The sequence below is a fragment of the Taeniopygia guttata genome, chromosome 1, assembly GCF_048771995.1.
Source record: "Taeniopygia guttata chromosome 1, bTaeGut7.mat, whole genome shotgun sequence".
Taxonomy (NCBI): Eukaryota; Metazoa; Chordata; class Aves; order Passeriformes; family Estrildidae; genus Taeniopygia; species Taeniopygia guttata.
The window spans coordinates 89,033,554-89,060,987 of NC_133024.1; the positions used below are offsets into that span (position 1 = coordinate 89,033,554).

Genomic DNA, 27,434 nt, shown 5'->3' on the forward strand with positions numbered 1-27,434 from the left:
CATCCTGCTACAGTCGTCCTCTGCACAAAGCCCAACACTCTTTTTCAAACCACTGGCCCTGTCTGGGCTTTGACCTTAACAGGTGTTAGACTTGGAGACCAGATAGCTCTTGTATATGATGGATAGCTTTACATTGAAATACAAGAAATTTTTAGCCTTTTTTGCTTCCATATAATTAGGAAAGTTTTAAGTCACAAAGTAAACAGAAATAAATGTGATGCAATCAGCATGTCCAATTCTATTATTTAATTTTGCAAGCATTTCTTCAAACCAAACCCATCTATCTTCAGACACCAAGCATGGGTTAAACACAAGGATCCCCAGACACAAGGGTACTGAGCTGCTCTCTCCTTGGGAAGGATAGTTGGGTGTAGGCTGCTGGGGCACAGCATCAGGGTGCTCAGCACTGCCCAGAACCCTTGCTCATAGTTGCCTCCAGGTTTCTAGACTTGCAGTTTTTTTGCTCCTGGAGATGGAGGGACTTGTCATCAGGTAGCACTTTTCATGGTACAGCTATAGTGCAGTAAATATCCATGGGTTAGAACTTCATATATCACCTTTCACATGACCCTTGCATCCGCAATGAAAGGACAAACATTAATTCTTCTTTCATTCTTAATGTGGTTTAGTACACATCAGATGGTGCCGTTCTTGGGTTTTGGGATCACACCAGGATAGCATATTCCTCAAACAATATTTGACATCAAACTTAACTGCAGATCACAGAGATAACAGAGATAATTTTGTTTTAGCAGTGTCAGAAGAGTTCAGAGAGTTATAGAAATTATGTAGCTGCAGCTTTTTTTCTTTCTTAATCTAACAAAGTGCTATCAAGATGCCACGTGCATATGAAACAGGCAATCCCTGGCATTAGGATGTTGTGTGTCTGTTGTAAAGGCAAAGGTTGACATTGCCTTGCAAATCCAAGTGACACACTTGGAGCCATGACATTTTGATTTCAAGCCAGTGAAAACCAGATTTTCGTTTTGCTAGAGTTGCTGAAAGGTTGGTGAAGTGGGAGGCAGCTAGCGCCAAGGTAGAACTATGCATGTTTCTTGTCATATGTCTTCAAGTGATGCATTCCAGAGTTCTTCATTTAATCATCCAGAGATAAATAAGCTGCTACTTCTTAAAAACTAATTATGTTATAAGCAGCCCGGCTAAAAGATAATCTGTGTTACAGAATTCCTAGTGGCAAAACATCCAGGATTTTTCACATGTAAAATCATGAAACTGTTATGATGCTTTTGAAGTTTTAACACACTCATGCATTTGCTTGCAACTACTATGGAAGCAGTAAACACTCTTGTTTGCATCTGATTCTTCAAGGTGCAATACAGGTAGCTCTTCGCTTAACTTAATGGGCTCGGTTTTCACAAGTCTGACATAGCTGATAATATTTTGAACTATGTATTTTACAGTGAATGCAATAATAAAAAAATAATCTGTGGTTTTAGTATTGATTAGTCTCTTTACCAAAAATTACATTCCCAGCTAGAATACTGAAGAGGCTTAACAAAGACACCTTGAAAGGAAAGAAACCCCAACACAATGCCTTTTTCTTTTGCTTCTCTACTTGCTGCAGATGTTGTGCAGTTGCACCTATGAAAAGTTAAATATTACATCTCTGTAGCATTTTTGATCTTCATTAATTATAGCTCAGAAAACCTTAGAAAAAGCAGCCTGCCTCTTTAATACAAGTAAGATTAATTGCATGGGTGTTCAGAAAATGAGCCACCAGTACTTAAACAAAAAATGTTTGTCTTTAAGCAGCCCTTGAATGATTTTTTTTTTTTTTTTGAAACTGTTACAGGAAGTGAAGAGGCTGCCAAATTACCATGCCCGTGAGCCCCACTCTCATTATCAGCCTAAATGAACGCACACACCCCGTCACTTTCATCCTCTTCCAGGTCCAAGAAAAAGAAAAAAGGAGGCAAAAAAACTCAACCAACCTTCCACACAAAGAGGTGTCTCTGAAGTCTGGAATGCACCCTTGCTGTTTGAAGACAAGATTTATACCTGACACCCTCCTTTAAGCTCATTGTTGAGACTCGCCTGCGTTCAAATCAACCGCAGACTGGCTGCTGCAGGTACCTCATCTTACAACAACCACATCATCCAAGATAAATGCGCCAGGAATTGCTATCACTTTGAGGTGAAAAAAAAACCGGGTGTGTGGGGGCGGGGGCAGGGGTGGGGGGGGCAGAAATGAAACCTCTGATGCAGGTAGTGGGTGGAGGAAAAGACAGACAGGCATGAAGGAGTGTGTAAGGGTGTGACCAGGGAAGAAGGCAGCGACAGCCGCCAGCCCGCGGCATGGGCCGCAAGGATGAAATGGCTCTGGCTGCCGGTGTGGGCACCTGTGTTTTGGCCCAAGCTCTCCTTGCCTTTGGCAGCCAGGCTGTGGGACCAGGCGTTGGGCGGCATCCTTAAGCCACCCCAGTGCCGGGAAAGCGGTAACCACTCGGGTGCTTGTGAAGGACTGAAAGGAACTTTTTGACTTGGTGGGAGACAATGAGAAGGACTGTGCCATCAATTCATGCCATTCCCATGTTTTCTGAGGCAAGCCTGATTCCTTCATTTTAGGATCCTGTCCCTAAGTAAGCTGTGGTTATCTACTTAAATTCAGCTTTCTCTGGAGGAAAACCCTTGATAGTAAGGACTTGATTTTACACTGGATCTGTCTGGTGGGAGGCAAAGCCATAGGGCATTGAGATAGGTGAAGTTAACAATAGGAGAGACAGAAGAGAGTGCTCAGGACAGTGTCAGGATGTAGAGAAGTACAGCTGAACCTCCTAGAGCTCAGGCTGCTGAAACTTTAGCATTAGCAGGAGTTGGGCTACTTACTGAAGGCTTTGAAGTGATGCAGGCAGAAAAAGTCTGTCAAAATGAGAGAATAACACCTGGCAATTGGCAGGGATACTTACTGCCTATATCATACTATTGCTCAAAGGCCCAATAAAAGTTGGGGTGTAAGGATGCAATTTATGGTGTAGAACCAGCTAAGGAGCACTTTCCAGGGTGAAGAATTACCATGGCATTTTAATGCCCCATTAATCCAGGGCATTAAAAAATGGTTTTGAGGAGATATTCTGAAATTAAACTGGTAGAGAAAAGGATGCAGAAAAGATGACAGCATAGGTAGTTAATGCAAACCTTTAAAGTTAGAAAAAACTGCCCTTCTGAAGAATTTCATAATGCCTATCTTGGATCCAGAGATCAGAAAGCAATATGGGATTAGCAAAAAACTAAGGTTCCGACACAGGTTTGACCTGCTGTTGGGCAGGACTCAACATATTCTGGATTTAACCCAAGAGAAAGATCTTTATTTAGTTTTCTGGTTCTCCTTTGTCAAGCAGTTAAGTCTTAGGGCTTTACAGGGCTTCTTCCAAAACTTCTGGGCTGACAGGGATGTTTGAAATCTTGGAAAAAGGAGCTGCTTTAATCCATTTCAGTTATAGCCCACTTTCTATATTTAGGATTTTAAATTATGTTTCATTAAGAATGCAAATTATGAGCATTTCTAGGACTCCAGGTACTTGCATGTCCCAGCTAGCACATAAGGCTCATGCCATTACAAATCTGAATAAGGCAGGTTAGGTTTGCAGCAGAGTTAAAATAGGGCAAAAGGGATGGCAGAAAAAGAGCTTGAACAACACATTCAACATTTGCTGACTTGGGTGGGAGGAATAACATCTACACTAGCACCAAACTGACACAACTGCATGTGAAGCTGCAGCATCAATCTCAGCTTGGCCACAGGTATCCTGTTCTATTTTTTGGAATTGAAAAACTTACAATTCATAATTGTTTTTTAGATCTTTTTTTTATGTGGGCCATTTTGTAATATTTTTTTTCTCTTGGGGGATGATATCTTCTACCTGGTGACAGCAAAAGATTCTCAGAGAAATCAGTTTCATCAACCCATGACCAATGTATTTAGAAATGGAGCGTGGCTCCTCTGCAGCAATCATGGGAAATGTTGCAGACACTTAGCCTGGAGCCTCCATAATTTGTGACACCAAGCTTCTGAGGAAATAGCATTCAGTATTTCATTCTGACATTTCAGCTCTTGACAGCACTACAGAATGCTGCTTGAACCTAAAGTCATATGCAATAAACTGTGCACAGCTTTGCCCAAAAAACCCCAAAACCCACCAAAACAACACCCCAAAAAAACAAAACCAAAAGCATGAGCAACGCCAGTTCAGATTGCCATCATAGAGAGCTACAGGAGCAGCAAACAGAAATACCTGACTCTAAGCAGCTGCTTCACTTCTGTCTGCCTATTAAAAATAATATAATTTTCAAGAAACAGTTACAGGTACTATCAGGGCCTTCTGGCCTAAACACAGAATCATAAAACCATTTAGGTCAAACAGAACTTTAAGATCATCGAGTCCAACTCTTAACTCAGCAACCACGTAGAATCATTGCATTCTTCCTTCCCAGAAGGATCTTCAGCATCTCCCAAAACATGCTGCAACAGTGATAAAAGACCACCAGAAGATGCAAACATGAATATGGATTACAAACTTGTACATTAACTGAGATTGTTCACATAATTGTTTGTGATTAAGTACTTGGCCAGGGTATAAATTTATTTTGTATTTGTACACAATGTGCATCTGTTGCTGGTGTTGAACAGTTCATACTGCAAAAAATGCTAAAAAGGTTCCGGGAAACCTCTGTATACTGGTAACAACTGGAACTTTTGAAATTTCTTCTGAGCCAATGAAAAATGGGAATACTTGTTTATATGTTGTATGTACATATGTGTTATATGTACATGTGTATGCAGGGCTACATGGTAGATCAGGATAGTTTAGGCTCAAGACAGTTTTTCTGCAGCCTATGAAATTTTATTTGTACTTTCTCCCTCCTTTGTGTTTCTGATATAATAATTTTACTGTTCTGAAAATGGAACTTCAAAGTTTGATGCTCATTAGGTTATTAAATAATGAGAGTACCAGCAATGAATTAGACAGCAAATGCCCTGGATTCACCAGCAATTCCTTCTCCACCCCCAGAGAGACGCAATCTTTCTCCCTGTACCCTCCAAGCATTTTTTGACTGGTTTTTTTGACTACTTTTTAATGCTGTTTGACTCCTCTGGCTGCCATTCCCCACTCCACTCTTGCTCGAGCAGCACCTCAGTGGAAAGCAGCAGGTATCCCTTCCCCCCTCCAAGAATCCTGTGCTGTTTCCACAGCCACTGCTCATGTCCCTGCTGCTCTTCATACTTTTGGGAGCCCAAACAGGATTTGAGCATCCTTTTCCTACAACCCTCATGTTTGCTGCAACCCCGACCCTCTCTTCTACCTGCTCCCTTCATCCACCTGTTCTCCACAGCCATTCAAGTCCCCCATGGAAAGAAGATGCTGGACAGAAATCACAGGCAACTCACTCTCACCTGCTTGGTGCCTATTGCTACCAGGTACCATGTGTCATCAGCCTCTGCCTGTAAAGGGGTAGTCAATGTCGAGATCATCTTGCAAATTGAAATACAGCAGCAGTCATGTTTATGACTTGAGAGGGCGTTGAGAAGAGCCTCCTCCTGCCTCCTTGTACACCTGTTTCTCTCCAAGAGCTGAGAACAGTTTGCCTGATTCAGAGTCCCTTGGAGTCCCCTAGACCCTGGTCTGGGGCAGCTCTCAGAAGATGGCTTAGTCTGACTAAATGTGTTGCTCTGTGTAAGCAGTGGAAAAGTCATATTTTCATATTTGTAGTGGTAGCAATGTATTCTATAGCAAAACCCTATAATAGAAAATTATTTATTTCCATAACTATTTGCTTGAAATAAATAAAGGGCTATAGAAATATAATTTCTAGAAGATAAAACTATCAAGTGCACAACAGCAGCTGAAGAACTACGTTTCTTTTACAGCTTGTCTGAAGTGTCACCTTGCAGGGTCCTGAGGCAATGTTAAAGTGAAGAGCTTTAAAACAGCGAACAACGAAAGCTAATTCTTCTCCAAAAAAGGCAAACAGGAAACTTGTTTAAAGGACAAAGCTTTCAGTGCATAGCAAGTGCTTGTGTTCACATGTGTGCTCAGGTTGCTTTCAGAGTCTGTTTTTTTGGCTCTCTTGGCTCTGTCTCCAAAAGACATCTACAAAAACTCGTGTATGTGCACAAGAGCCAAATGTGTACACAGCAGCTCATTCACTTTGACAGCAAGCGACAGTTAATTCAAACCATGCATTACAGAGAGCTCATCCTTTCATGATACATGGTGGTATTGATAGATGAGTTATTTTTACATTGAGCTTAATTATATCAAATCTCAGCCTACAAGTGTGCAGCAGAAAGGGTAGCATTTTTCTTTGTTACTAATAAGTTGTGTTATTTTTATTCTGCACTATTCACATATAATTAAAAGTGACCCAAACTCACATAAATTATATGCCAATTAAAACCCTTTCATCTTTGTTGTCATGGATATACAAATCTATTAAAAAAAAAAAACAAAAAAAAAACCAAAAAAAAAAAAAACCAAACCCAAAATCCCCCAAAAAACCCACCCTACCATAAGACCACCCTGTCTCTTAGCACCTTATGATGACGTAAGTTTAAAGCCTTGAGGAAATGATGAGTGAGTTTTCCTGTCTGCATGGAATCAGTTCTCTACATTTTTCTTGCCCAGACTGTTTTATATATATAAAGCTCCTCACCTGAACCCCTGATGTCCTGTTTATTTCTCACACATGTATTTTTCTTGTAGGAAGAACTCAAAGCTGTATACAGAAAATATAAAATGGTTCTCCCTAATTTATATGCCAAATAAAACAAACTTCTCCAAAAGGGAGTAACTTCAGTTTTTAAAATATAAAGATCAAATTGTGCTGTTCCCGCTCCCAAAGCAACATCAGCAGTTGAAGTCAGCCTCCCTTCTAAAAGAAAGGTATGTTAGCTCAGTCAGCAGTTTCTCAACCAAAACCAATTAGTTTACAATACAAATGTCAGTGTTCAGAAAATACTGTAGTTACTGTACAACATTTAAAATTCAAAGCCATTCAAAAGCCCGGAAATGCAAACCTAAGATGACCACATTGATACCACCTATTACCCCTTCACTGAAGTTTGCCCTGCAACATCTTTCTCCTAAATCTCAGCTGTGTTCTCTGCTTGCACTCCAAATAATTGTTCTTTAACAAATTAAAATGTATTGCCATAACTTTAATAAGGACTAAAGGCCTGATTACAGGGTATGGTTAGCACTTTTCAGAGGAGTATATGGTTTCCACAGATCAATTTATTGGTGCAGGTGTATGACACACTTTGAATAAAATGGGACAACATCAAATACTCCCTCTATTTAATTTGGAACAGAGAGCTGAATTTCCAACACCTGCATCTCAAGAGAGTGCCATGGCTTTATTGGATATTTGCAGGAGGGCTACTTTGTGGTTTTGGGTTTTTTTTAACTAGGTGTATTTACCCAAATTTTAAGTGGATTCCAAAGCAAATGGGCTTTGTGCGACCATGAAGCAATTCCCCACACACTTCCACAGCTTAATTGTGCACCCCCAGCCGCTTTCCCCTACGGACACCAGAGGTTTTATGGTGCACTACAGCATGTGATAAGAGTGCCGTGTGAGCCACTGACAATACATGGCAGCAAGGTCTTTGCACATGTCCCAGTGAGAATAGCTTCATCTGGAGCTGGCTATTGGCCACAAGACACTGATCCATCAGAAATCATTCTTCATGCCTGCTAGTGTTCCTGGAGCTATGTGCCTCTTAGCCATCTTTGACTTTAACTAGGCTGGACTAATGTTCAGCATTTTTCTCAGGAAATTTTCCTACTTCACTGGAGATCAGGCCAGATTCACAACAGGAACAGTGCCATAATAGACTCAGTGCTCCACAGAAGACACAGAAAGTGGCAGCATCCTTGCTACAGCCAGAGTCTGGGAAGAGACACCTCAAATCAGAAATCTTCAAAATGCCTTGGTCCTGACCCTGGCAGGGCTTGGGCTTAGAAGCCTGACAAGGCTTTGCCTTTCAGCCTCCAGACTCACCCCAAATTCCAGCCTATGGAACCTTTCCTACCACTGTTTCATATCTATGCACTTAATACCCCCATCATCTACAGGGCAACACAAGGCCAAACACCTCCACCTGCCAGGATCCTCCTTGGAACCTCCTTCCACAAGTCTGGAAATCTTTACGTGGCTGGGGGGGGCTCTATAGAGAGGGAGCTGTTCAGAGCTCCTGGCCTCAGCATGGCTACACAGGCTCTCTTAGGTTTGTCCAGCTCCCTCCTCTTGCAGATTTTCTGTTTTGCATGAGACAGTTTTTGTCTCTTTTTCACTCGCTCACATGACTTCCAAACCTAGTAGCTGGGGCACCACCTGGGCCAGAGTTTGGAAACTGGGCTCCAGTTCTTACTCTGAGCTAAATTTAGATATCTTATATTATTACCCAGAGCCTACATCTCCACACACTTTGGCAGGTGTGTATGGACACCCTAGCCACCACGTGGCAGTATTATTTTTCTTTTTCTCTCCAAATTGTCACTTATGCCTAGGAAAATGTAACCGTTAAAAAGCAAAAGGAACAGACAGGCAGACACACCTCTTTTGGAATGCACAAGAGCGGGGGCTGGGGACACTGCAGTGGGTAAAACAGCTAAAGTCTCCACAGGCTGAGAAACAGATTGAGTCCAGATCTCCCACCTGAGCTCCCTGAGCGTGTACCAGTGTGACCATGCTCAGCAGGAGGACTTGACGTGTGGCATGTGGGTCTGTTCATCCAGCACAGGCCAAGCCAGGTAAAGCATGTCCAGAAGCACACGTCCAGGCATGCAAGGAACTCACTGCACACAAACGTGGGTGTTGAGGTATGTAGGTACCTCACCTCTGCGGTGAAGAGGAGGCAAGCAAGATTTCTTAGTATCTAAATTTCAGACTTAGCATGTGAGGTGACTTGTCTGCTAGGCATCCAAGTTCCTCCTTGGGATTAAGTCCTTGAAGATGATCTAACAGAAAATATCTGCTTCTCAACTCAGAGTGCTGCCTAATCAAAGACTCAGAGAGTGCCTGTTATTCTATGCACTTTTCTCACACGCACCACTAATTGCTCTTCTGTGATTTAGGAAAAGTGTTTTATCTATATATATAACAAAGCATAAAAACTCCAGATGAAAAATATTGCAGAATTAAGCAGAATTGTTTATGAGTTTGCATGTGTTCTGCAAAAGTTGACATGCCTATGAAGCTAAGCAAAGGTCTGTGTGCACCTCTTGTTAGGTTAATCCATCTAGAATTAGTAATGGTAGGGAAAATACCACATAGAGCAGCTTCTGCATGTATTTCTGGGGAACTTGAACTGTTAGTAATGTCTCTGTACTTGGCTTTGCAAGGGCAAAGCAGATGTCTTTCACTCATTTTGATTCAACTCATACAGTTTCAGCAGCTTGTGTGGCAATTGCACCTTTTCTTTAAGTTTTAGTCCATCTCTGACATAGGCACAGGAAGCAGCATATAAAAGTACATCAACATTTTGTTAAAATAAATGGCAAAAACACCGACAACATCAGGACTGAGAGAGCATCTCAAGTCTTCCCGCTCAAATCTTTATGCCAAACTGTTTGAAAAGGCATGAACAGAAAGTTCTGAAGAAACAAAACAAATCCAGACATCATGCTTTCCTCTCATTTTCTTTCCTTCTATGTTTTAGAATTCCAGAAGAAAAGGCAAGCATACAGAGAAAAAAAAGTTCTACTTTAGCTGCTAAACACATGTATCATTCCACTGCTTTTGTCTTATTTTTGTCACATATATTTTAAGAAATAATTTTATGACGCTTCTTATGAGCACCTCTAAAATTCTCCAGGGAGGCTTGCATAATAAGCAAGATCTTACTGAATTGTTAAGCACTTTGGTAAAGGCATTAAAATCATGCCAAGGCTGTGCTGTGGGTGTTAAACTCAACTACAGTGTTTTGTTGAAAGCAAGCACTCCCTTCCAAAGCAGCCAGTGGCTCTACCAGCTGTGAGCCCATCTCTTTGCAGTCACAGACTCTTGCAGTGATGCCATACAAAGCCTTTCGAGCCGCTACAAACCACAACAAGTTCAAAACCTGACTCATGTCTGGAACTTCGACTCACTCTCTGTTGCTGGCTTAGTCACTGCCAGCAGCCCTGCATGCATCTGCTAATCCTGCGGTATCCTCAGCACCATTCCCTCCTGTGGGAAAGCCCTGGTTAGTCAGACTCGCAGCAAGGCAGGGTATTGTTAGATTTCTCTTACCATTGTGCTGCTTTGTTCTTGCATTCTCATCTTAATGACGGTGCGAGCTGTTGGCCGTCCACACTTTCTTTGTGCCTATGTAAATTCAGTGTTTGATGCAGAAGAGGCGGAGACAATTTCTAAGTCAAGGGGCAGGTGTGAGTGAAAGGAGCAACCCAACAGCCAAGCTATTTGAAAAAGAAACCTTTAATGTCTCATCAGCTCAGCACTAAAAAAAAGCCTTCATAACTTGCCTCGAAAACTGGAAAAACAGGGTGTCTAGCTATAATTTAAGACATTAATAACAACAAGATATTGCAGTTCCCTGACACATTTTGACTTTTGCACGGTGAAATGCTATCTTAAAACTAGGTCTGAATATAAAAATGTGAAACACATTCAGTGACAAAGAAATTACAGGCAGGTTTAGCCCAGGCTAAACTTTAGAACACAACTGAAAAAACACACCCTTTCTTAAGCGGACATTCTGACAAGGATATTTGCAATGTAACAACTTTACAGGACTGACCAAGGTCTTCAGAGGTATTTAGTGCAGCCTCGGGATGTGACACTCCAATTAACAAAATAAGTTTCAGCAAGAAGTATTTTTTACCTGCAAGCAATGAATATGCACTTTTTCAGTCTGGAAGTCTCCTTTCCAGCACAGAAAACACAGTAAAGCAAGAACAAACACATCCTGTCATAAGGGAACGGAGGACAGTACAAGCTGTCTAAATCTCCATAATTTTTATTTCCTTGGTCTAGAAAAGGCTTTCAGGCCTGGACTTAAAGCTTAAGAACATGAGTAGCTTACTTGCCTTTTGTGGGACAATGTGACTATTTGAAGTTGTGTGTGTGCTTCTAAGCTCCATCATTGTAAGCTACGATTTACAGAAAATAGGCATATAAAGTTTCCTCACCACAAGCATCTTTACAGTCATCACGGAAATCTCAACAAGAAACCAAAAGTCAAATTTCTTATTGGATTTATTCCTTCTGTTGAAATAATAGGTTTTTTTCCATGGCTGACTCATCTAGAAATTTTTTATGAAGTTAGTAGCAAATGCAATCATCCTGCTCTTTGCCCCTTCAAAGCTATCACATAAAGATAACAGTGTTTTCTTTTAATCTTTTTTTTCATTACTGAATATTATGCTTATAACAATCCTGCTTTGCTACAGATGGTTTCCTGTTGTTTCTGCCAAATGTGAAATAGCTATAAAACTTGAAAAGGTTCTGATGCTGTCACTGCATGAAAAATTACATCTACAAGGGAAAATTAAATACGAGCCTTAGCCTTTAATTTCTTTAATCTTACTTAGTAAGTGAACTTTTTTACTCCCACCCCCAACTCAAAGCTTCCGATAACATGACCTGAAGGGAAAAACACAGCTATGTATTTTAGTCAGGTATAAAGCCTTCATTAACAAAAACAAAAAAAGAGGAAGGGGAAGTAGATAATTCTCATGTCCAGACCAACCAAACAGCCACCAACTCCAGCTGAAAAGAGCAGTGCCTTTGGCTCAGTTTCATAAAATACATAAAGTCATTTCTGTTAGAAGACAGTGAAGTTCCTGTTTTCAGTGCTATAATAAGGAAATCTGTCACCTTAGCAGATAAATTGCTAGAAAATGTCTTGTGCGATCCCAAGAGGACAGAGCCTTTGCTCTTTGCATGGGCAAACCTCAGTGAACTCAGTGACAGCTTTACTTGAACACAAGAAGAGTATTAAGAAACACTTCAAAGAAAAATTAAATTTTATGCATATGCTAAGAAAACTTGTGATGCTCTGATGCTCTCTGTAGGCATAGTTCAGTGTTAAATGGGTGAAGGGCTAAGAAAAAGGTATTTTACCAGCAAAGTAACTTACTAAGGCACAAAAGTACCGTACAAGTGAAGCATCAATGAACAAGTGAGCTTCAGAGCTCTGAAATTTCTGTCAGTAATTGACTGGCACCACATCAACAGACTCATTTTCTAGCAAAAAAAAGTCAGGGAGCATTTAACCACAGTCTTCTACCAACAAGGTAAGACTAGGCTGACTGCCATAGATCTGCCTCTACAGGTACTGGTGGTAGAGGCAAAGCGGGTAAATATAAGAAATTGCTCTGTCATTTTGACTGCATTTGTCTGCTGCTGTACATAGAAGGTCTGATATCTTAGAGCTCTGCAGCACAAGAAGCAAGTGTTCTGTATTACACTCGAGATTTGGCAAGCACCCATTTCTGCAGGAAAAAAGACATTTCATTGTAATCTCACCCAACCAAGATACTAGACCTCAACTTTCCAGCTGCTCAGATCCCTACTATTCATTCTAGGGTTTGGATCTGATACTCATTTGCTACAAGACGAGTTTCTCTCTTGGTTGGAAAGAGAAGTTGGTGAAGTTTTAGGTTTTCTTAACTGTGGTGCCTTTCCCTGCTGTGGAGGCTTCATTTTAAAAGTGGAGGTAGAGGCGACATTGTGGGCAGGAGTGAGTGGAAAATATGTACACTCATCAAGCTGCAAGCAGATGTCTCATCTACATGTGGACGTGCCTCTCCCATGTGCTGTACTCCCAAGGGCACCACTCACTGCCTCCTCAAACCTGCTCCTGGTGTTTCCCCATGCATAGATACTTGCAGCAGAGATACCCATTTGTTTGTTTAGTCTGACTTCCACCTAAGCTAAATTAGAAACAGCCTATGCAAGCTCTGGGAGACCTGCACTATACTGGGCACACTCCTGTAGTTCAGCCCAGCTGTGACTCCTGGTTCATTGTGAAGATATCCAGGTCTGGGAGAGCAGAGGTGCAAGGCACCTGTAAGGCTGACGTGCTTTCTCTGAGAGATCCTGCATGGTGCCTGATTTTGATCACTGACTGATCAATTGGGCCAGGAAAGCATTCACACACAATCACCCTTTATTTATTTTTTTCAGTGTAGCCTGTGTACATGGGAATCTTGGAAGAAAATCAGATATTGACAGGCAGGTTGGATATCTACTGACATGATTGGAGACTTTCCTATTGGCTTTATTGGGAAGTATATTCAGTCCCTTTATATTAATTTTATCAGGTTGAGTTTTCTGGGTTTTTTTAAATTTATTACCAATTATATAATTTGATCACCAGCTGAATTATTTGCACCTTTCACATCCAGTTAAATACCACAAAGTTCTAGTACTGAATTTTTCTCACAACTGGTTAGAAACCATGATAAAAAACATAACCCTACCACATCAGAGATGTTCTTCATATACCATACAATATTTGCATCTAGGTTTCCTTGCTGCTAGCCAGTGCCATCTGTTATCTGTTTTGGTCTGCTTATAAGAACTAGCAATTTTTGAAAATTGAGAGCAAGACAAGAACAATGGCTTTTTCCTTTGCATTTTACGCCCCAAAGAAACCAACGGAATCTACATATGCACAGAAACTATACCCCTCCAACTGGCAATATATTAGCACATGCTTTTTTCTGTATAGAAAATTTAAAGAGACAAGACTCATCACAGGGAAGTATTTGAATTTAACAAAATAAATCTGTGCCCCACAATGCCTGGATACTCAGTTTTACTTTTGTCTCTCTTGGAGGGTGTTGACACTCAGACTTGGTGATGGAATAAATGGTGACAGCTGAGATAGTTACTGCCCTCAGCTGTGCGCTCTGTCCCTCTCTTGGAAATTATTACCCTCCTGCAGCTGGCTAAACTGGATGCTTTGTGAAACCAGCTTCAGACTGCCAGACTTCACGCCAGCCTCGGCTTACGCGGATCCGCCAGCCCATAAACTCCCGTGGCTTGGAGGTGAGCCCACAAGCCATTGAGCCATGCCTGCTGTGCAGGTGGTAAACACTGAGAAAGAAAGGGGGTGGCCAGTTGAAGGTGCTGCTGCTTTGCTTGCCTCCCTGTCACGAACCACTGTGGGTGGCAGCCCACAGATCATTCTTTCCTATGTTTGTAAATACAAACGTGTCTAACTCAGGGGACACATTGTCACAACTACCCACTAAGAGAAGAAATGGCAAAATCCCGAGTGACAAAAAGAGAACATGTCCCCAGCCTTTCCCGTTTTTTTTGTGAACTCCAATAGGAAGAGAAATGTTACTTTAGAATGGTAATTTCAAGTTTTGCTTCATTATAAGAGGTAAATTGAAGTCCTTCATGTTTGAGGATGTTGTCTGTTTCATAGCTCCTAACTAGACCGAGCTATAAACCAGCACCAGGTATTTTAACAGACTGTGCCTATATTAACCTTTGATACCATCTGTTCCTCATATTTTTGCAGTCCCAGTGTTTCTCTTCCAAGAAGTGTGATATTGATGTACCGGGTCTTTTAGTCTTCTTTTCAGTGACAAAAGCCAAGTTCTAGAAAGCCTCAATTTATCAGCTATTACTGTACAGATATTTTTCCATCCCTGATCCTTCTCCCAAGAAGTATAGAGATCCAAATGAAAAATTGAGCATTTCCTAGGAATGCATCCTTCTAGCCTGGATAATTACAAATATCTAATCCTGAACTAATAAAATGGTTGTTGCTTCACATGAAATGCAATATTATGACACTCAATCTGCAAATAATTGTGTGCTGCTTAACTGTCACTTCAGTAGTTTTTGTTTGTGATATATCCAAAGGAAGAGATGGATGCACTGTCAGAATTAAAGCTCTCTCATTATTTGTCCATATGTTTCTGCTTTGGTTCCCATTCTGTTACGTTGCTGTACAGAGGATAAAGCCTAGTCTTCATATGCATATGGAGGTAGGGAAAAGGATGAATCTCTCCTGGGTTCCTTCTTGCCAAAGAGCTAGTTTGGACTTGGATGCAGCTAAGTTTTGCAGCACCACATCCTTCCTGGCTGCAAAGCCCAAAGAACCAGAGGCTCATGAACATGATCTTCAGGGGATGTGCATCCATCAGCGCTTACACAGCGGAGACAAAGCAAGAAACTGTAAGTCGTGGATCTTTCTATGCCAGGCTCCAGCAGGGAGCAAGTATCTCACTGAAGATTGGTTGGGAAGAGCTGGATGCTCAAGGGTAGTAACTAGATTGATCTTAGACTTGAAAATCAAAAGGGTCTCAGGTCCATCAACATTCAGGCTGCTGCAAGTATAATCAAACTAAGTTTTCTGAACTCTTTTGCTTTTTCTTCCCAATTCACCCATAGCCATTGACTGTATCAAAGAGACATTCTCAAAACACAGTGTACCATGCACATTTTATTAGCAGAGCAGGACCCTGGATAGTCAGGTCATTGACACCCTCCTAGCTTCCTATGCACAACAAGTGAAGCAAGGATCAGGTGAGGTATCACTAACTGTTGGAGAGACTCTCTGTGGGACAGGGAATAGGACAACATCAGCCTCCTCAAAAAGCCTTTCTGCTATAAAACTAACATAGCTCTGGGAGTTCCTTATGCTATATAAACTCTTACCAGCCATCTACTCCCAAAAAGCAAACAGGAAGAATTTAAGGCACCAAATAAAAATAAAAATCTCAGCTCTGCAGAACAGAGTCTGAAAAAGAATGCCAGAAATTCTATGAAATGCACCAGGGACTTAGCTATTGATTTTGCACTGCAGATGGTCAGACATTATGGCAATGTGGCACTGTAAAACCTGTTGCTAGATTCATGGTGGGTGATTCAGTTCACGCATTGTGGCTTAACTTCACAGAATGACACTTCTGACATTTCAAAACTAGCACTTGCTTGCGTCAGATCAGGAGGATGTGGCCCTGACTCCATCTCCACAGAGATTTGAAAATCCACTGGCAAAGCTTTAACTTCTTCATAAGACAATAGCAGATAATGCTTTTAAAGTAGTCCTTGTTTATATTTTATTTTTTTTTTGTTTCTAATGGACTCCTTCTGAATTTGAAAATAACGTCCTCTCTACTTTTGTTCTGATTTCCCCAGTGGAAAGAAACTGAAAAAGCTGATCTACGTCAAGTCAGAAGAAATGTGTGCAAAGTTAATATAATTCAGGAAAAAGTATTTGATCACTGAATGTTGCCAAAGAGCCAGCAAGAGCTGGGCACACCACCCTTGTGGGAGTTTTGCCATTGACTGCATCAGCCTAGAATCTTATCCATTTGTAATAAAATTGGATGAGTGATAAATCAAACAAAGGAACAGCAAGTTACTTGGCCTCCAAATAATATTTGTATATTCTAGTCTTCCCTGTATGAAGGTTCTTAGTTTTCTGGGACAAGTATAGTCAAACACGTGGTCCATAAAGTGACCATTGGCAGAGGTCAGTTACACTTTGCCAAGGTGGACAGTCTTACACATCACAATTCTGTCCTTGTTCAGTAATAATCTAATTCTTTACAGGGACTTACCTTCTTGGAATACACATGGCAAGAAAGTGTCTCTGTTTTTGCAAATAACTCCCTGACCTATTGACACACCAGCCAGAACATTTCTACATGTTAGGGAAGAAGGGTTTTCTGCAACAAAAGCTGCTGCTTCAGGACCTGTTGAGTAAAAAGGGGTACCTGTTGCCTTCTATTGCATCATAAAATATATACAGGGTTTTGAGGGCCAGGAGGGCACCAGAAGGCAGTAAAGGCCTAGTTTCAGAATAATCAGAAGGAGAAATTAGATACATTTTTCAGGAGTGAATGGAAAGGCTGGTCTACACTCAGCTTCACACCAATGACTCATGTAGGGTGGGGCCATGCTGGCACCTCTCTGGTTGTTCTGCTATAGGCAGTAGTCCACATTGAAATTTATCTACCTTTTAGCAGAAAAGAGAAATAGCATAGATATGATCTGAGACCCAGTTCCATCTTAGCATGGTTAAAGGAAACAACTCTTGTTGATGATATTAGAGGGGAATTCCTCCATTGATGACAACATGAGAAAAACATTATCTCAATATTAATCTAATCTTCAAAAGCTTATGCTGCTATTTCTTGAAAACTGAAACTTGGATAATTTATCTAGCACAGCTATATGGGTTCAGTTAGAAACTTTAGACTCTGTTAAAATATTTCAGTCCTCCAAGAAATGCCACCTTAACCCATAAAGTTGAAATGTTCCACATGAAGTAATTTTCAGAGTTCTTAACAACGCTATGGTAAAATTGCATTCAGTTCAACATTTTCGGTGAGATGATTTCCATGGCACACAATTCAGTATGATGCCTTGAAAATTACCATCTCACCATCCTATGTGAAAAATTAGAACATCACATGTTTTTCATCTATCTGCAATAGAGAAAAATCAGTCTATTTATGCCAGTGGTTTTCTGCAAAAGCTATCTATGTACTCAAAAAAAATAAAAAAAGCCTGCTGGCTTTTTCTGGGCACATCCTCATCTGAGCTCTTTCTTGTGGTCAGACTACATTATTGCAAACAAAACACAGCTAGGCTGTGCCTTACCAACCAAAAGAAATGGGCTAAGCTCTGGTAACAGTTTCACCATTGTCAATGATCTTCAGTAAAAATGGGTTCACAGGAGGTTACCTGAAGGTGGAATTGTTCCCACGGGGTGGTATGGAGCTAACTTGTTGCTGTTGAATATATTTCCTTTATTTGAGAGTTCTCGTATTTTTTAATTTATAAATTAATTTCTTATCAGTATTGGTCTTCAATAGAGGATACCCCAACTTTCTTTCTTTTCACACTGTACAACTTAGGCATTTCTGAGAGAGAAGAACAAAGAACTGAGTAATCCTGATAACAGTCATTGGGTTTGACCCTGCTTTGCACAGTCACATTAATTTCCTTTTAAAATTTGCGATCTCCCACAATTTTTCCCACAGAGCTGCCAGAGATTTCTGCCACTTGCCCAAAACATTTCAAGACCTATAATTCAAAACTGCAGCACACATCAACTCCCACCTCTGCTGTAGAGGAGGGGCAGCATGGCCATTGGCCTTGTCTACTCAAATGAACTGCAGCCAAAAGTGTGAAAGATTTCCTTGTAGTTTGAGGCATGTAGAGAGGTTTGGGGTGGTACCCCAGGGAGGTGGTGGTCACTACGCTCCTTGGCATTGTTGTGCTATTGATGAGGACCTCACCCCATGGGGGACAGATCCTAGGTGCCATCCATTGCCCTTTCATATAGTCTCTAAAGCTTCACTGGTTGTAAAAATGATAACACCTTTTCTCTTTGGCATACCAGTGTCTAGCTGCACTTTTTCTAATACACAGTATTGGTGCAGTATATAGCTGTAGCAGCAGCAGCTAAAACCACCCAGGCTCGGTACAAATTGCAATCTTTCATATTGTGTAAGGTTCACAGAGGCCACTTCACCACTGGAGCAGGTTCTGCAGTCCCAGCTGAGCTCTGCTCCCCCAGGCATAGCTGGGCATTTCAAAGCTACTTTGGCACCATGCTACAGAGTCCTGTGCTTGGAGCTTGACTCCGCCCAAGTACTTCTCAGTGTGGGCAGCAGCCCACTTGCCTCTCTAGACCTCAGTCTCAGTGCCCTTTCACAGAGAGATTGTGGAAGCAGGGAGAATAAAAATCAGAATGCGATGAACATGTATTCACATGTGTATTAAAAAATAAATGCAAATTAGTTTGCAATGTTAACACAAAACCCAAAAGAGCAGTTCCACTATCCTTTGGAGAAATTTATACTTTTATTGAAATAAAAAACCCACTGGATCCTCTAGAATTTAGAAACCAGTCCGAACATCAGTACTTCCAATAATAAAAAAAAGTCTACCACACATTCTGTGCAAAGAAAATAACTTCTAACCAAAGGTACTACCAGGAACTGCAGCCACTTTCTAGCATTCGCAGAATAAAAGCAGTTCTTTAGTCTTGTTCTAGCAGCAGAGAAACTCTCTGGAAGGTAGACCTCTTTCAAACGAAGCTTAAACCCCAGACAATTTCCAGCCACAGCCCTCAATGACATCCCCGTGACAGAGTAGATCCCGTCCCAGAAGCACGCTGGCTCTGGGTTGAGGCAGCCGACGAAGTCGACGGGAGCCTACCTTGCACAGACGGGCTCACAGAAACGGGAGCTTACCTTGCACAGACGGGCTCACGGCCTCCGAAGCCCGGAGAAGGGCTGATCGGCGGCACAGAGCGCGGGATGCCCGCAGCTGCTCCGGGGGCACAGAGAGCGGGATGCCCGCAGCTGCTCCGGGGGCACAGAGAGCGGGATGCCCGCAGCTGCTCCGGGGGCACAGAGCGCGGGATGCCCGCAGCTGCTCCGGGGGCACAGAGAGCGGGATGCCCGCAGCTGCCCCGGCGGGCACAGAGAGCGGGATGCCCGCAGCTGCTCCGGGGGCACAGAGAGCGGGATGCCCGCAGCTGCTCCGGGGGCACAGAGCGCGGGATGCCCGCAGCTGCTCCGGGGGCACAGAGAGCGGGATGCCCGCAGCTGCTCCGGGGGCACAGAGAGCGGGATGCCCGCAGCTGCTCCGGGGGCACAGAGAGCGGGATGCCCGCAGCTGCTCCGGCGGGCACAGGGCGCAGGGTCCCGCTAGCTCGGGCTCTCACAGGTGCCAGCGCGCGTCTCCTCCGCTCGCAGAGTTTGTCATGAATGTTCCCAGCTGGGTCCCAGTCAGCCCGAACACCTCGGAGCCCGCAGCCCACGGCCCCGCGGTCCGCTCGCAACTTCTCCCTGCCTCGCTCTCCGCTGGGAAGTTCGGCGGAGCCGCGGCGCCGAGCGGGCTCCGCTCTCCGCGAAAACTCGCCTGCCCCACCTAGAGGAGCCCCGCAGGATGAGGAGGAGTCCCGCGCCCATGCCCGCCACCGCCGAGCTCGCATTTGGCTGCTGAACAGAAGCTTTTATCTGGTTTGGCTGAGAGAAAGGGAGGCAGAGCCTGGGGTGCAGGGGAATGCTTCTGGGGAGCGCCTGAGAGCAAAAGTGAGGCGGAAGTTTGATGACTGAACTGGTTCAATTTAGTGAATGTTGCTATGGCAAAATCAAACTGTCCTGCAGAAAAACCTGATTTTCAGATAATTTGGGGTGGCCTCTCTGAAGCCTGCCTCAGTTTCCTATTTTTCAATGGCAGTTTTGGAGATTCCCTGGGCTTCCCATAGGACTCTTACCAGGAAGGGCTAGCATGGGAGACATCAGGAATCACTGGCTCCCCAGGAGCACACACAACCTCCTGCTGCTTCTAGAAAATTCTAAAGAATAACCTAAACGTTTTACAAATTGAAAATGTCATAGGTACCTTTCTGAAATATTGATTCTTTTCTTCCCAAGCAAAATTGAAATATTCTTATACAGTTGTGCTTTCTAAAGGTTGCAAATTCTGGTTGTCAGCTAGCTTCTTGCAAGGGAATTGCCAGTATTTCTGCAAAGACAGTGTTCCTTAAAATGAGAAAATGTGAAATAACCTACTCAGATAGCATTATTTATCACTGAAATGAAAATAAATGAAACTAAAAACACACAGCCCACCTGCAAGTGGCTTGAGACCAGTTAGAGCACTTAATTTAGAGGTCATAAAGGAGAAACATATCAGCACTACACTTCCTTTTTGAGCATCCATTATGTAGTATGAAAAACTGACAGTGCTTGATCAGTGGAAAATATTTTTCAACTGAGACCTTTCAGCCTTGTTGTATACAAGATTCTTAAGTGTGAATTGGTGTGTGTTCTTGTCATTGGCAGCTGACCTTACAGTCAACATCCCATTGGGCAAAGGCATGCATTGAAAGCAGGGATGCTTTGGTTCCTATCTAACATCTATGAAACTCGATGGTATGAATCAACATTAAAATATAATTGGTCATTTTTTCATTTTATTAAGAAACATATTCAATACAATGGTTCCATTTGTCAAAAGCTGTCCCTGGACTACACAGCAAGTCTCTTCCTTTTTCCCTGCAGAGAAGAAAAGATTACAGCTGGTATTACTACAACAGACAAAACACGGCTAAGCCTGTCTGACCTTTCACAGGAATCATTTCTCTTAGCAGCAGGTGAATTGTTCCTGAACCTAGTTCTTTTCTGAAACAAAGATATGAGAGACAAGGATGAAGGTGGTAGTACCAGGGCAGGTTCACTGGAAATGATGGAATAAATCAGGAAAGCAGTTGCTTCCTTAGGCCCACAGGATGTATCCATGCCCTAGAAGTGGCAAAGGCAGGAGGACCATGAAAGACAGAAGATAGTGTGGAGCAGAGGGCAGAGGGAGAACAATAGCTGTTTATCCCCATTGCCTGTGGAAGCAAGGCTTATACAATATTTGTGTTCCCTCCGAATAGCATTTGACTCTACTGGCCAATAAAAATACATTCTCAGAAGCCTCTAACAATAAGCAGCTGGCTAAAGACAGTCATCCCAAATCTATTGCCCAGATTTGGAGAAAGCACACTGTGAACACACCTTATGAGAAAGCAACAAATCCATGCAGAGAGAGACCTCACACATTCTCCAGCCACCCAAAAAGCATACATCTTCTTAGACCACACAAGTCAGTCAACCCACAGAACACAAATCTGTAGGAAATCAGGATTCATTAGTTCCAGTACTTCTGGAGCAAGATGTTTTTCTGAGGATGGTTTATCATTGTGGGTCTGAGAGGCACTGGAGAATTTTATGCTTTATATCTTTGGGCCAAATTTGGTTAATTTTCATTCTTCTGTTTCTCCCAGTCTTCAGGGCATCTAGGCTGTGCCAAGGGAAAAATCACAATGCAATATGGGTGCCCAAGGTCCTGCCTCTGAGTGAGCTCCTCGCGGTTTGGTTTTGAAGTCCACATCCTATCAGAGCTGACATCTGGCCCAGAGAAGCTGCTCTGCAAAGACACTGCGTGAAAAAGAGAAATTCATATTTTGATGATCCAGCTACAGTGGAAAAGTAAATGTGAAAGAAGAAGAGCTACTTTTGTCAAAGAGCCACCGAACTCAGTGTGTTTTTTAAGCTGCCACATTGATTCCTGGTATCAGGTAACAGGCTGAAAGGATTAACTACTCCTTGCAGCCCCTAAGACAACCGTATGTCACCCACCCTCTCTGACATGAGAACTTCCTGCACTGAGCACCCAGCTGGAATGAGGGGACATGCAGGCATCAGTGACAAAATAAGTATATACAGCCAGAAGGGAGGAAAGGAAGAATGAGCCGTGATGAACCTATAAACTCTGGACTTGTGAGGCTTCTCACTGCTTACCTTTTCTATCAGAATGGAGGTCTATACGGCACATGAATATCTGTTGTCACATAATCATTCTTCCACCCTACCTTTGGTCCCATCAGAGGCAGTCCAAGGGCAGAGCATGTCACTGCAATATTTCTTAAGTGTGTCCAAAGGGCCTGTGTCTTCCCTCAAGTCATGGGAGAGGTAGAATGACATGACAAGAGCCTGTACTACATGCCTAAAGCAGACAGTGGGTTTGCCTGGCATGTGTTCTTGCTGCTGCTAAGTACAGCTGATGGAGCTCTCCCTTCTGTATCTTCTGTCTTCCTTTTCTGCAGGGGCTGGTATCCCCCTGCCCCACTGCAGCACAAGACATGGCATCCAGAGGTGGTACATGAGGAGAAGAAGAGGGCATCATAGCTCTTGGATCTAACCACATCTCCTTTTGTGGTGGAAAATAGTCTAGTTTATAATGAAAGTTGAGCTCTCTAAAGACCTCCATTGTCTCTCAGAAGAAGTGACATTCATTTTATTGTAACACTAAGAGCTGAGAAAGATACTGTAAGAAGGAAAATTAAATAATTGAGCAGAACCTCCTAGGAATGAAAGGCCAACACTTCTGGAGGTGTGCTTGATAAAGGGCCCCTCTCCCAGAGCTTACATTTATTTCCCATAATAAAAAAAATCAAAATAACCATCATACACCTGCAAAGGGCTCACATTAGCATCCTACCTTCTTCAAAAGCTGGACTCACTGATGTTAGAGTGATGACTACACATGAGCGTATTCATCCAGGGCTTCTAACCCCATTCCTTTCCTGCAGAACCCACCTAGTTGTCTCAGTCAGATTTATTGCAACACCTACCACTGCCCTCAGCTTTTTTCCCTCAACACTTTCTATGTCCATGGGGTTGCCCTTCACTGGTTCTATCTGTCCAAGACACATAGCACTGCTTTCAGATGCCACACTTTTTATTAGGCCAGAGAAAACACACATGGGTGATGGTTTATGTAGAGACTAGTCTGATAAAGTTTCTTGCAGCCAGAAAAGTTTGATTTATTTCAGATGGTATCTTTCAGTGATTCTTCAGGTTTAACTGACTCACTTCTCCAGCTGACTCATTACAAGCCCCCAGCCTTACAGATACCTTGGAACTGAAACTGCTTACCAAGTAAAAAAATCCTACATAGAATTTGGAGAACTTCTTCCAGATCTTCAGGTAGACTGTTTCAGGCTAGCCCATTTAAATATATTTCTGATTTTCAGAATTACGTCTTTTGCAAGAACCTAGGTCCTAGTTCACGAGAACCTAGTTCTGAAAATTGCAAAGCAATTAGACTAGCTCAAACACCCACAGTAACCATACCCTTGAGTTTACAATAAATATTTCAAATAATTAGCAATGTATTTCTGTGCCTTCTAGAACGCATGTAATTAACAAATATATTAATCATGACTCCTTTCCTAAAAGGAACTTATGACAACTACAGCAGAAGTAGTTAAAACCAAATGAAACTATCCTTTCCCTTGCTGCTGAGAATGAACATTTTACTTGTTATATGGTATTTTCTTCCCAGTCTTTCAAAAACTCAGGCAGGCTTTGGAGAACACAGGAGGATGGCTCCAAGCACAAACTTTTCCCAAATATCTGAAAAGCCAAGGGAAGAGAGGAAGCTAGGAAAGAGTTAAACTGAAGGGCCAGGAACAAATGGAATACAGGACACTTGAGATACACTGTGGTATCAAAAGTATTCTTAAGAGGCCTCTTCAGGCATCACAAAAGTCCCCCAGAGTTTTACTATTGATTTAATAAAAACCCTGGATTCTAAGACAATCAGTAGCTCAAACTCTTGATCTAGACTTTAGATACAACATTTTAAACCAGTGATCAGTGGATATTTATTGTGTTACACTGTATTTGAATCTACATTTTACCTTCATTCTTTGCAGCATTTTTATTCACATGTATTGCTTTGTAGTGTAATTTTTCACTTTTACATATATGCTGACCTCCTCTCTTCATTGATATTTCTGTACTTACTGTTGTAAAATTACTTTCTTTACCAATGTCTTTCCATATAGTTTCACTCAGTTTTATTTCTTGATGTATATTTTAAAGATAAGATAGTCATCAAACTGCTGTTTTCTTTTTATTACCCTATTGTTATATCTAAAACTAGCTCACATTTTTTGAGGTTTAATTATTTGGGGAGGAGAGAGAACTATGGGTATTAAAAACCATTAATCTCTGATGCTTCTAGATTTGCCATTTTTATTCCAAACTTTTTCAGTACTAGGAGAGATTTTTTCCATCTTCAATGTTCTTGCCTATCTTATTTAATTTCAGATTTTCTCTGCTGAAATCATCCTGCACAGAAGATGTCAATGTCAGAAAGTTTCTTTAAAACCCTAACCTTTAGGGGAGCCCTTAATATATGGGTATATTCGATGTAAATGATGCATACTTACACACACGTTAATGTTCTGTTCCAAGCTGACCTTGTATTTTCTCTATCTTTTGAAAAAAAGTCCAATTTTATCTGTGTGTCTCTTTGATATCGAATTGTCAGAGGCAACAACAGCACTGGAAATTTTGCCTATGCTAACATTTACTAATGGCTTCCATTAGAAGACTTCATCATAACACAGATTTTGACTTAAGGATATAAATTTTGGAGAAAGTAAAACTTATAGTTTGTTTTTTGCTACTATAGACACTGCTCTGAGAGAGTATGCATCTCTGAATATCGCTATTTGCATTTTTACAATGAAAAGTGAATTATTAAATCATCCAAGCTTTCTTCTTACAATAGATGTGCTCCAACATTGTGGAAATTGAACAAACATTTTCCCCTGAAATTATTTCTTGTTAGTGTTATTGGTATTGTAGTTCTGATCTGCAAGGAAGAGAAATATCCTATGCTTGTAATGACTCATTCCTGTGCACAGGAAAAATGCAAGAGCTGGGAAGAAACAGAATGTGAGAGGAAGGAGGAGACAAAAGAAGGAAAGGAAGAGAGGAAAGCATAGGGCAATGGTTAGATTTGAGAAAACAAAGAAGAGAATGGGACAATGACAGGCTAGAAGGATGGAAACAGTAGCATAAAAGGAACAGAAAGTTATGAAGATTAGCAAGAATAACAAGATGAGGGAAGACTTACTGAGGAAGAGAGGGAGAGCACTGGGAATAACCAAAGGTAAGTATAATTCTAAAGGTTGGTTTTCATTTTTTTCAATGTTTTATTGTTTTTTGAGTTTTTTTTTCTTTTGATATCTGAAACTAAAATTTGCAATCTTCTTGCATCCATAGGTATATCCATGGCTGGATAGCCACATACCCACATGCATGACTGCAAAGAGAAGAGGGGGTCTCAGCAGGAGACCAGAACTAACATGGGAAAGCCAGAATCCACAGTATGCCCACACTGGTTTGCCTCTACAATTTCAGTCCCCAGACACTGGACATGCACCCACCCCAGTCAATATACATTAGAACACTCCTTCTTTTCTTCCTTTTGTAAAGTGCAAGCAGGAACATTAATAATGGCAAAATAGCAAACCCTACTAGATATGCATTAACTTTCTTATGGAAGTTGCCAAGTACTATGGATGTCTCTTGTAAAACACTCAGCATTCCCTCAGATCTTTACGAGCAATATTGATTGTATCGATCAATACAACTTCTCTCTAAATCAGGTGGTGTTAACTTGATGTAACAGAAAAGGGAGGAAGACATAGGAGTAATGATAACCAAATATGCCAAATAATTTCAGATGTTTGATTTCAAATGCCTCAGGACTGATATTTCAGGCTGTATCACAATATACAGTACTTTTTATATTCCTGGGGGGGCTTGCGGGGGCTTCAGTGGCAGTCAGGAATTGAATTACTCTGTCAGGACTGTATTGTGCATCTCTTGCACAGCAGGGTAATAAGGCAAGGAGCCTTGGAGTTTCCAGAGCAGTATTGGCTGCCTGAAGTACCCAAATATTCCTTCTTCTCCTTCATCTCTTTGCCTTTACTTTTGTTTAGGTGTTGCAGCAGAGGAAGCAAAGTCTAGTAAAAAGCACAGCATAGCAGATCATGTAAACAAACAGAATACGGTATGTCGTGGTTTGATATTGGCCAAATGCCAGGCACCCACAAAAGTCATTTGCTCACTCTCTTCTGCTATAGTTGGGCAGAGGAGAAGAAAACAAAAAATTATGAAGGGCTCATGAGCTGAGATAAGGACTGGGACAAAAACACTCTAAGGGCAAAACAGGCTCAAATTAAAAGGCATAAGGTAAATTTATTATTAACAGTCAGAGGAGGATAATGAGAATAATAAGCCTTTAAAACACGTTTTTTCACCCAGCCCCTCCTTCCTTCCCACTGATAGCACAGAAAGACAGGGTGTGGAGGTTTTGGTCAGTTCATCACTCAAGATCTTATTCTATTTAGGGAGAGAAGTCTTTCGTCTGCTGTGCTGTGGGGTCCCTCCCACAGGCAAACAGTCTTCCCAAAACTGTTGTGGCGTGGGTCACTCATCCACAGAGTGCAGTCCTCTAAGGATAGGCTGCTCTTGTTTGGAAGCAGGGGTTCTTTCTCTTGATTCAGGTCTTCCACTGGATCACAGCTTTTGCTGGCATGCTTCTGCTCCAGTGTGAGTGTTTTTCACACAGGCTGAGAGAGGACCTCTGCATCCCCCGTGGACTTAATGCATTACAGAGGGACAGTTTGTTTCACCACAGTCTTCATCACAGCCTGCAGAGGAATCTTGGCTCATTTGGAGCACCTCCTCCCCCTCTGTTTTTTATCACTGACCTTGATGCCACCATGTTGTTTTCCCTCACATGTCTTCACTTCCTCATCTTCTCTGACCAGTGGAAAACCTGCAGCTCACAGGTATCATTGCCAACAAGTTCCACTAATTCAAAGATTCCTGCAGGATCACACAGTGCTGACAGGTTGATTTTGTCTAGGTTCAATGTCAAGGAACCGTTTGCCATGTTTCCACTGCTGGCCATGTGACCCCACCACCATTGTGTCAGTGGTGGCTGCCATGGAGCTTGTGCTATTTAATGCTTCTCCTCCGTGGGGTGCCAGGAAGGAGAAGCCGCTGGCACTGTCCCTGTCCTTCTGCCCGTGCTGTGGCTGGCTGGGGTGGCCAGGCAGGCAA

The 27,434-nt window shown here is 42.0% G+C and overlaps 1 protein-coding gene across 2 annotated transcripts in view; it reads right to left on the minus strand.

Annotated features, from left to right (window-relative positions):
• The window catches only part of EDAR (ectodysplasin A receptor), a 73,590-nt gene extending 54,265 nt beyond the window's left edge, over positions 1-19,325 (minus strand). For both annotated transcript variants that reach the window (XM_072933191.1, XM_072933185.1), the window contains exon 1: positions 19,200-19,325. The gene's annotated coding sequence lies outside the window, so the exon portion shown is untranslated. The remainder of the gene's footprint in view (positions 1-19,199) is intronic.
• Between the last annotated feature and the right edge of the window lie 8,109 nt (positions 19,326-27,434).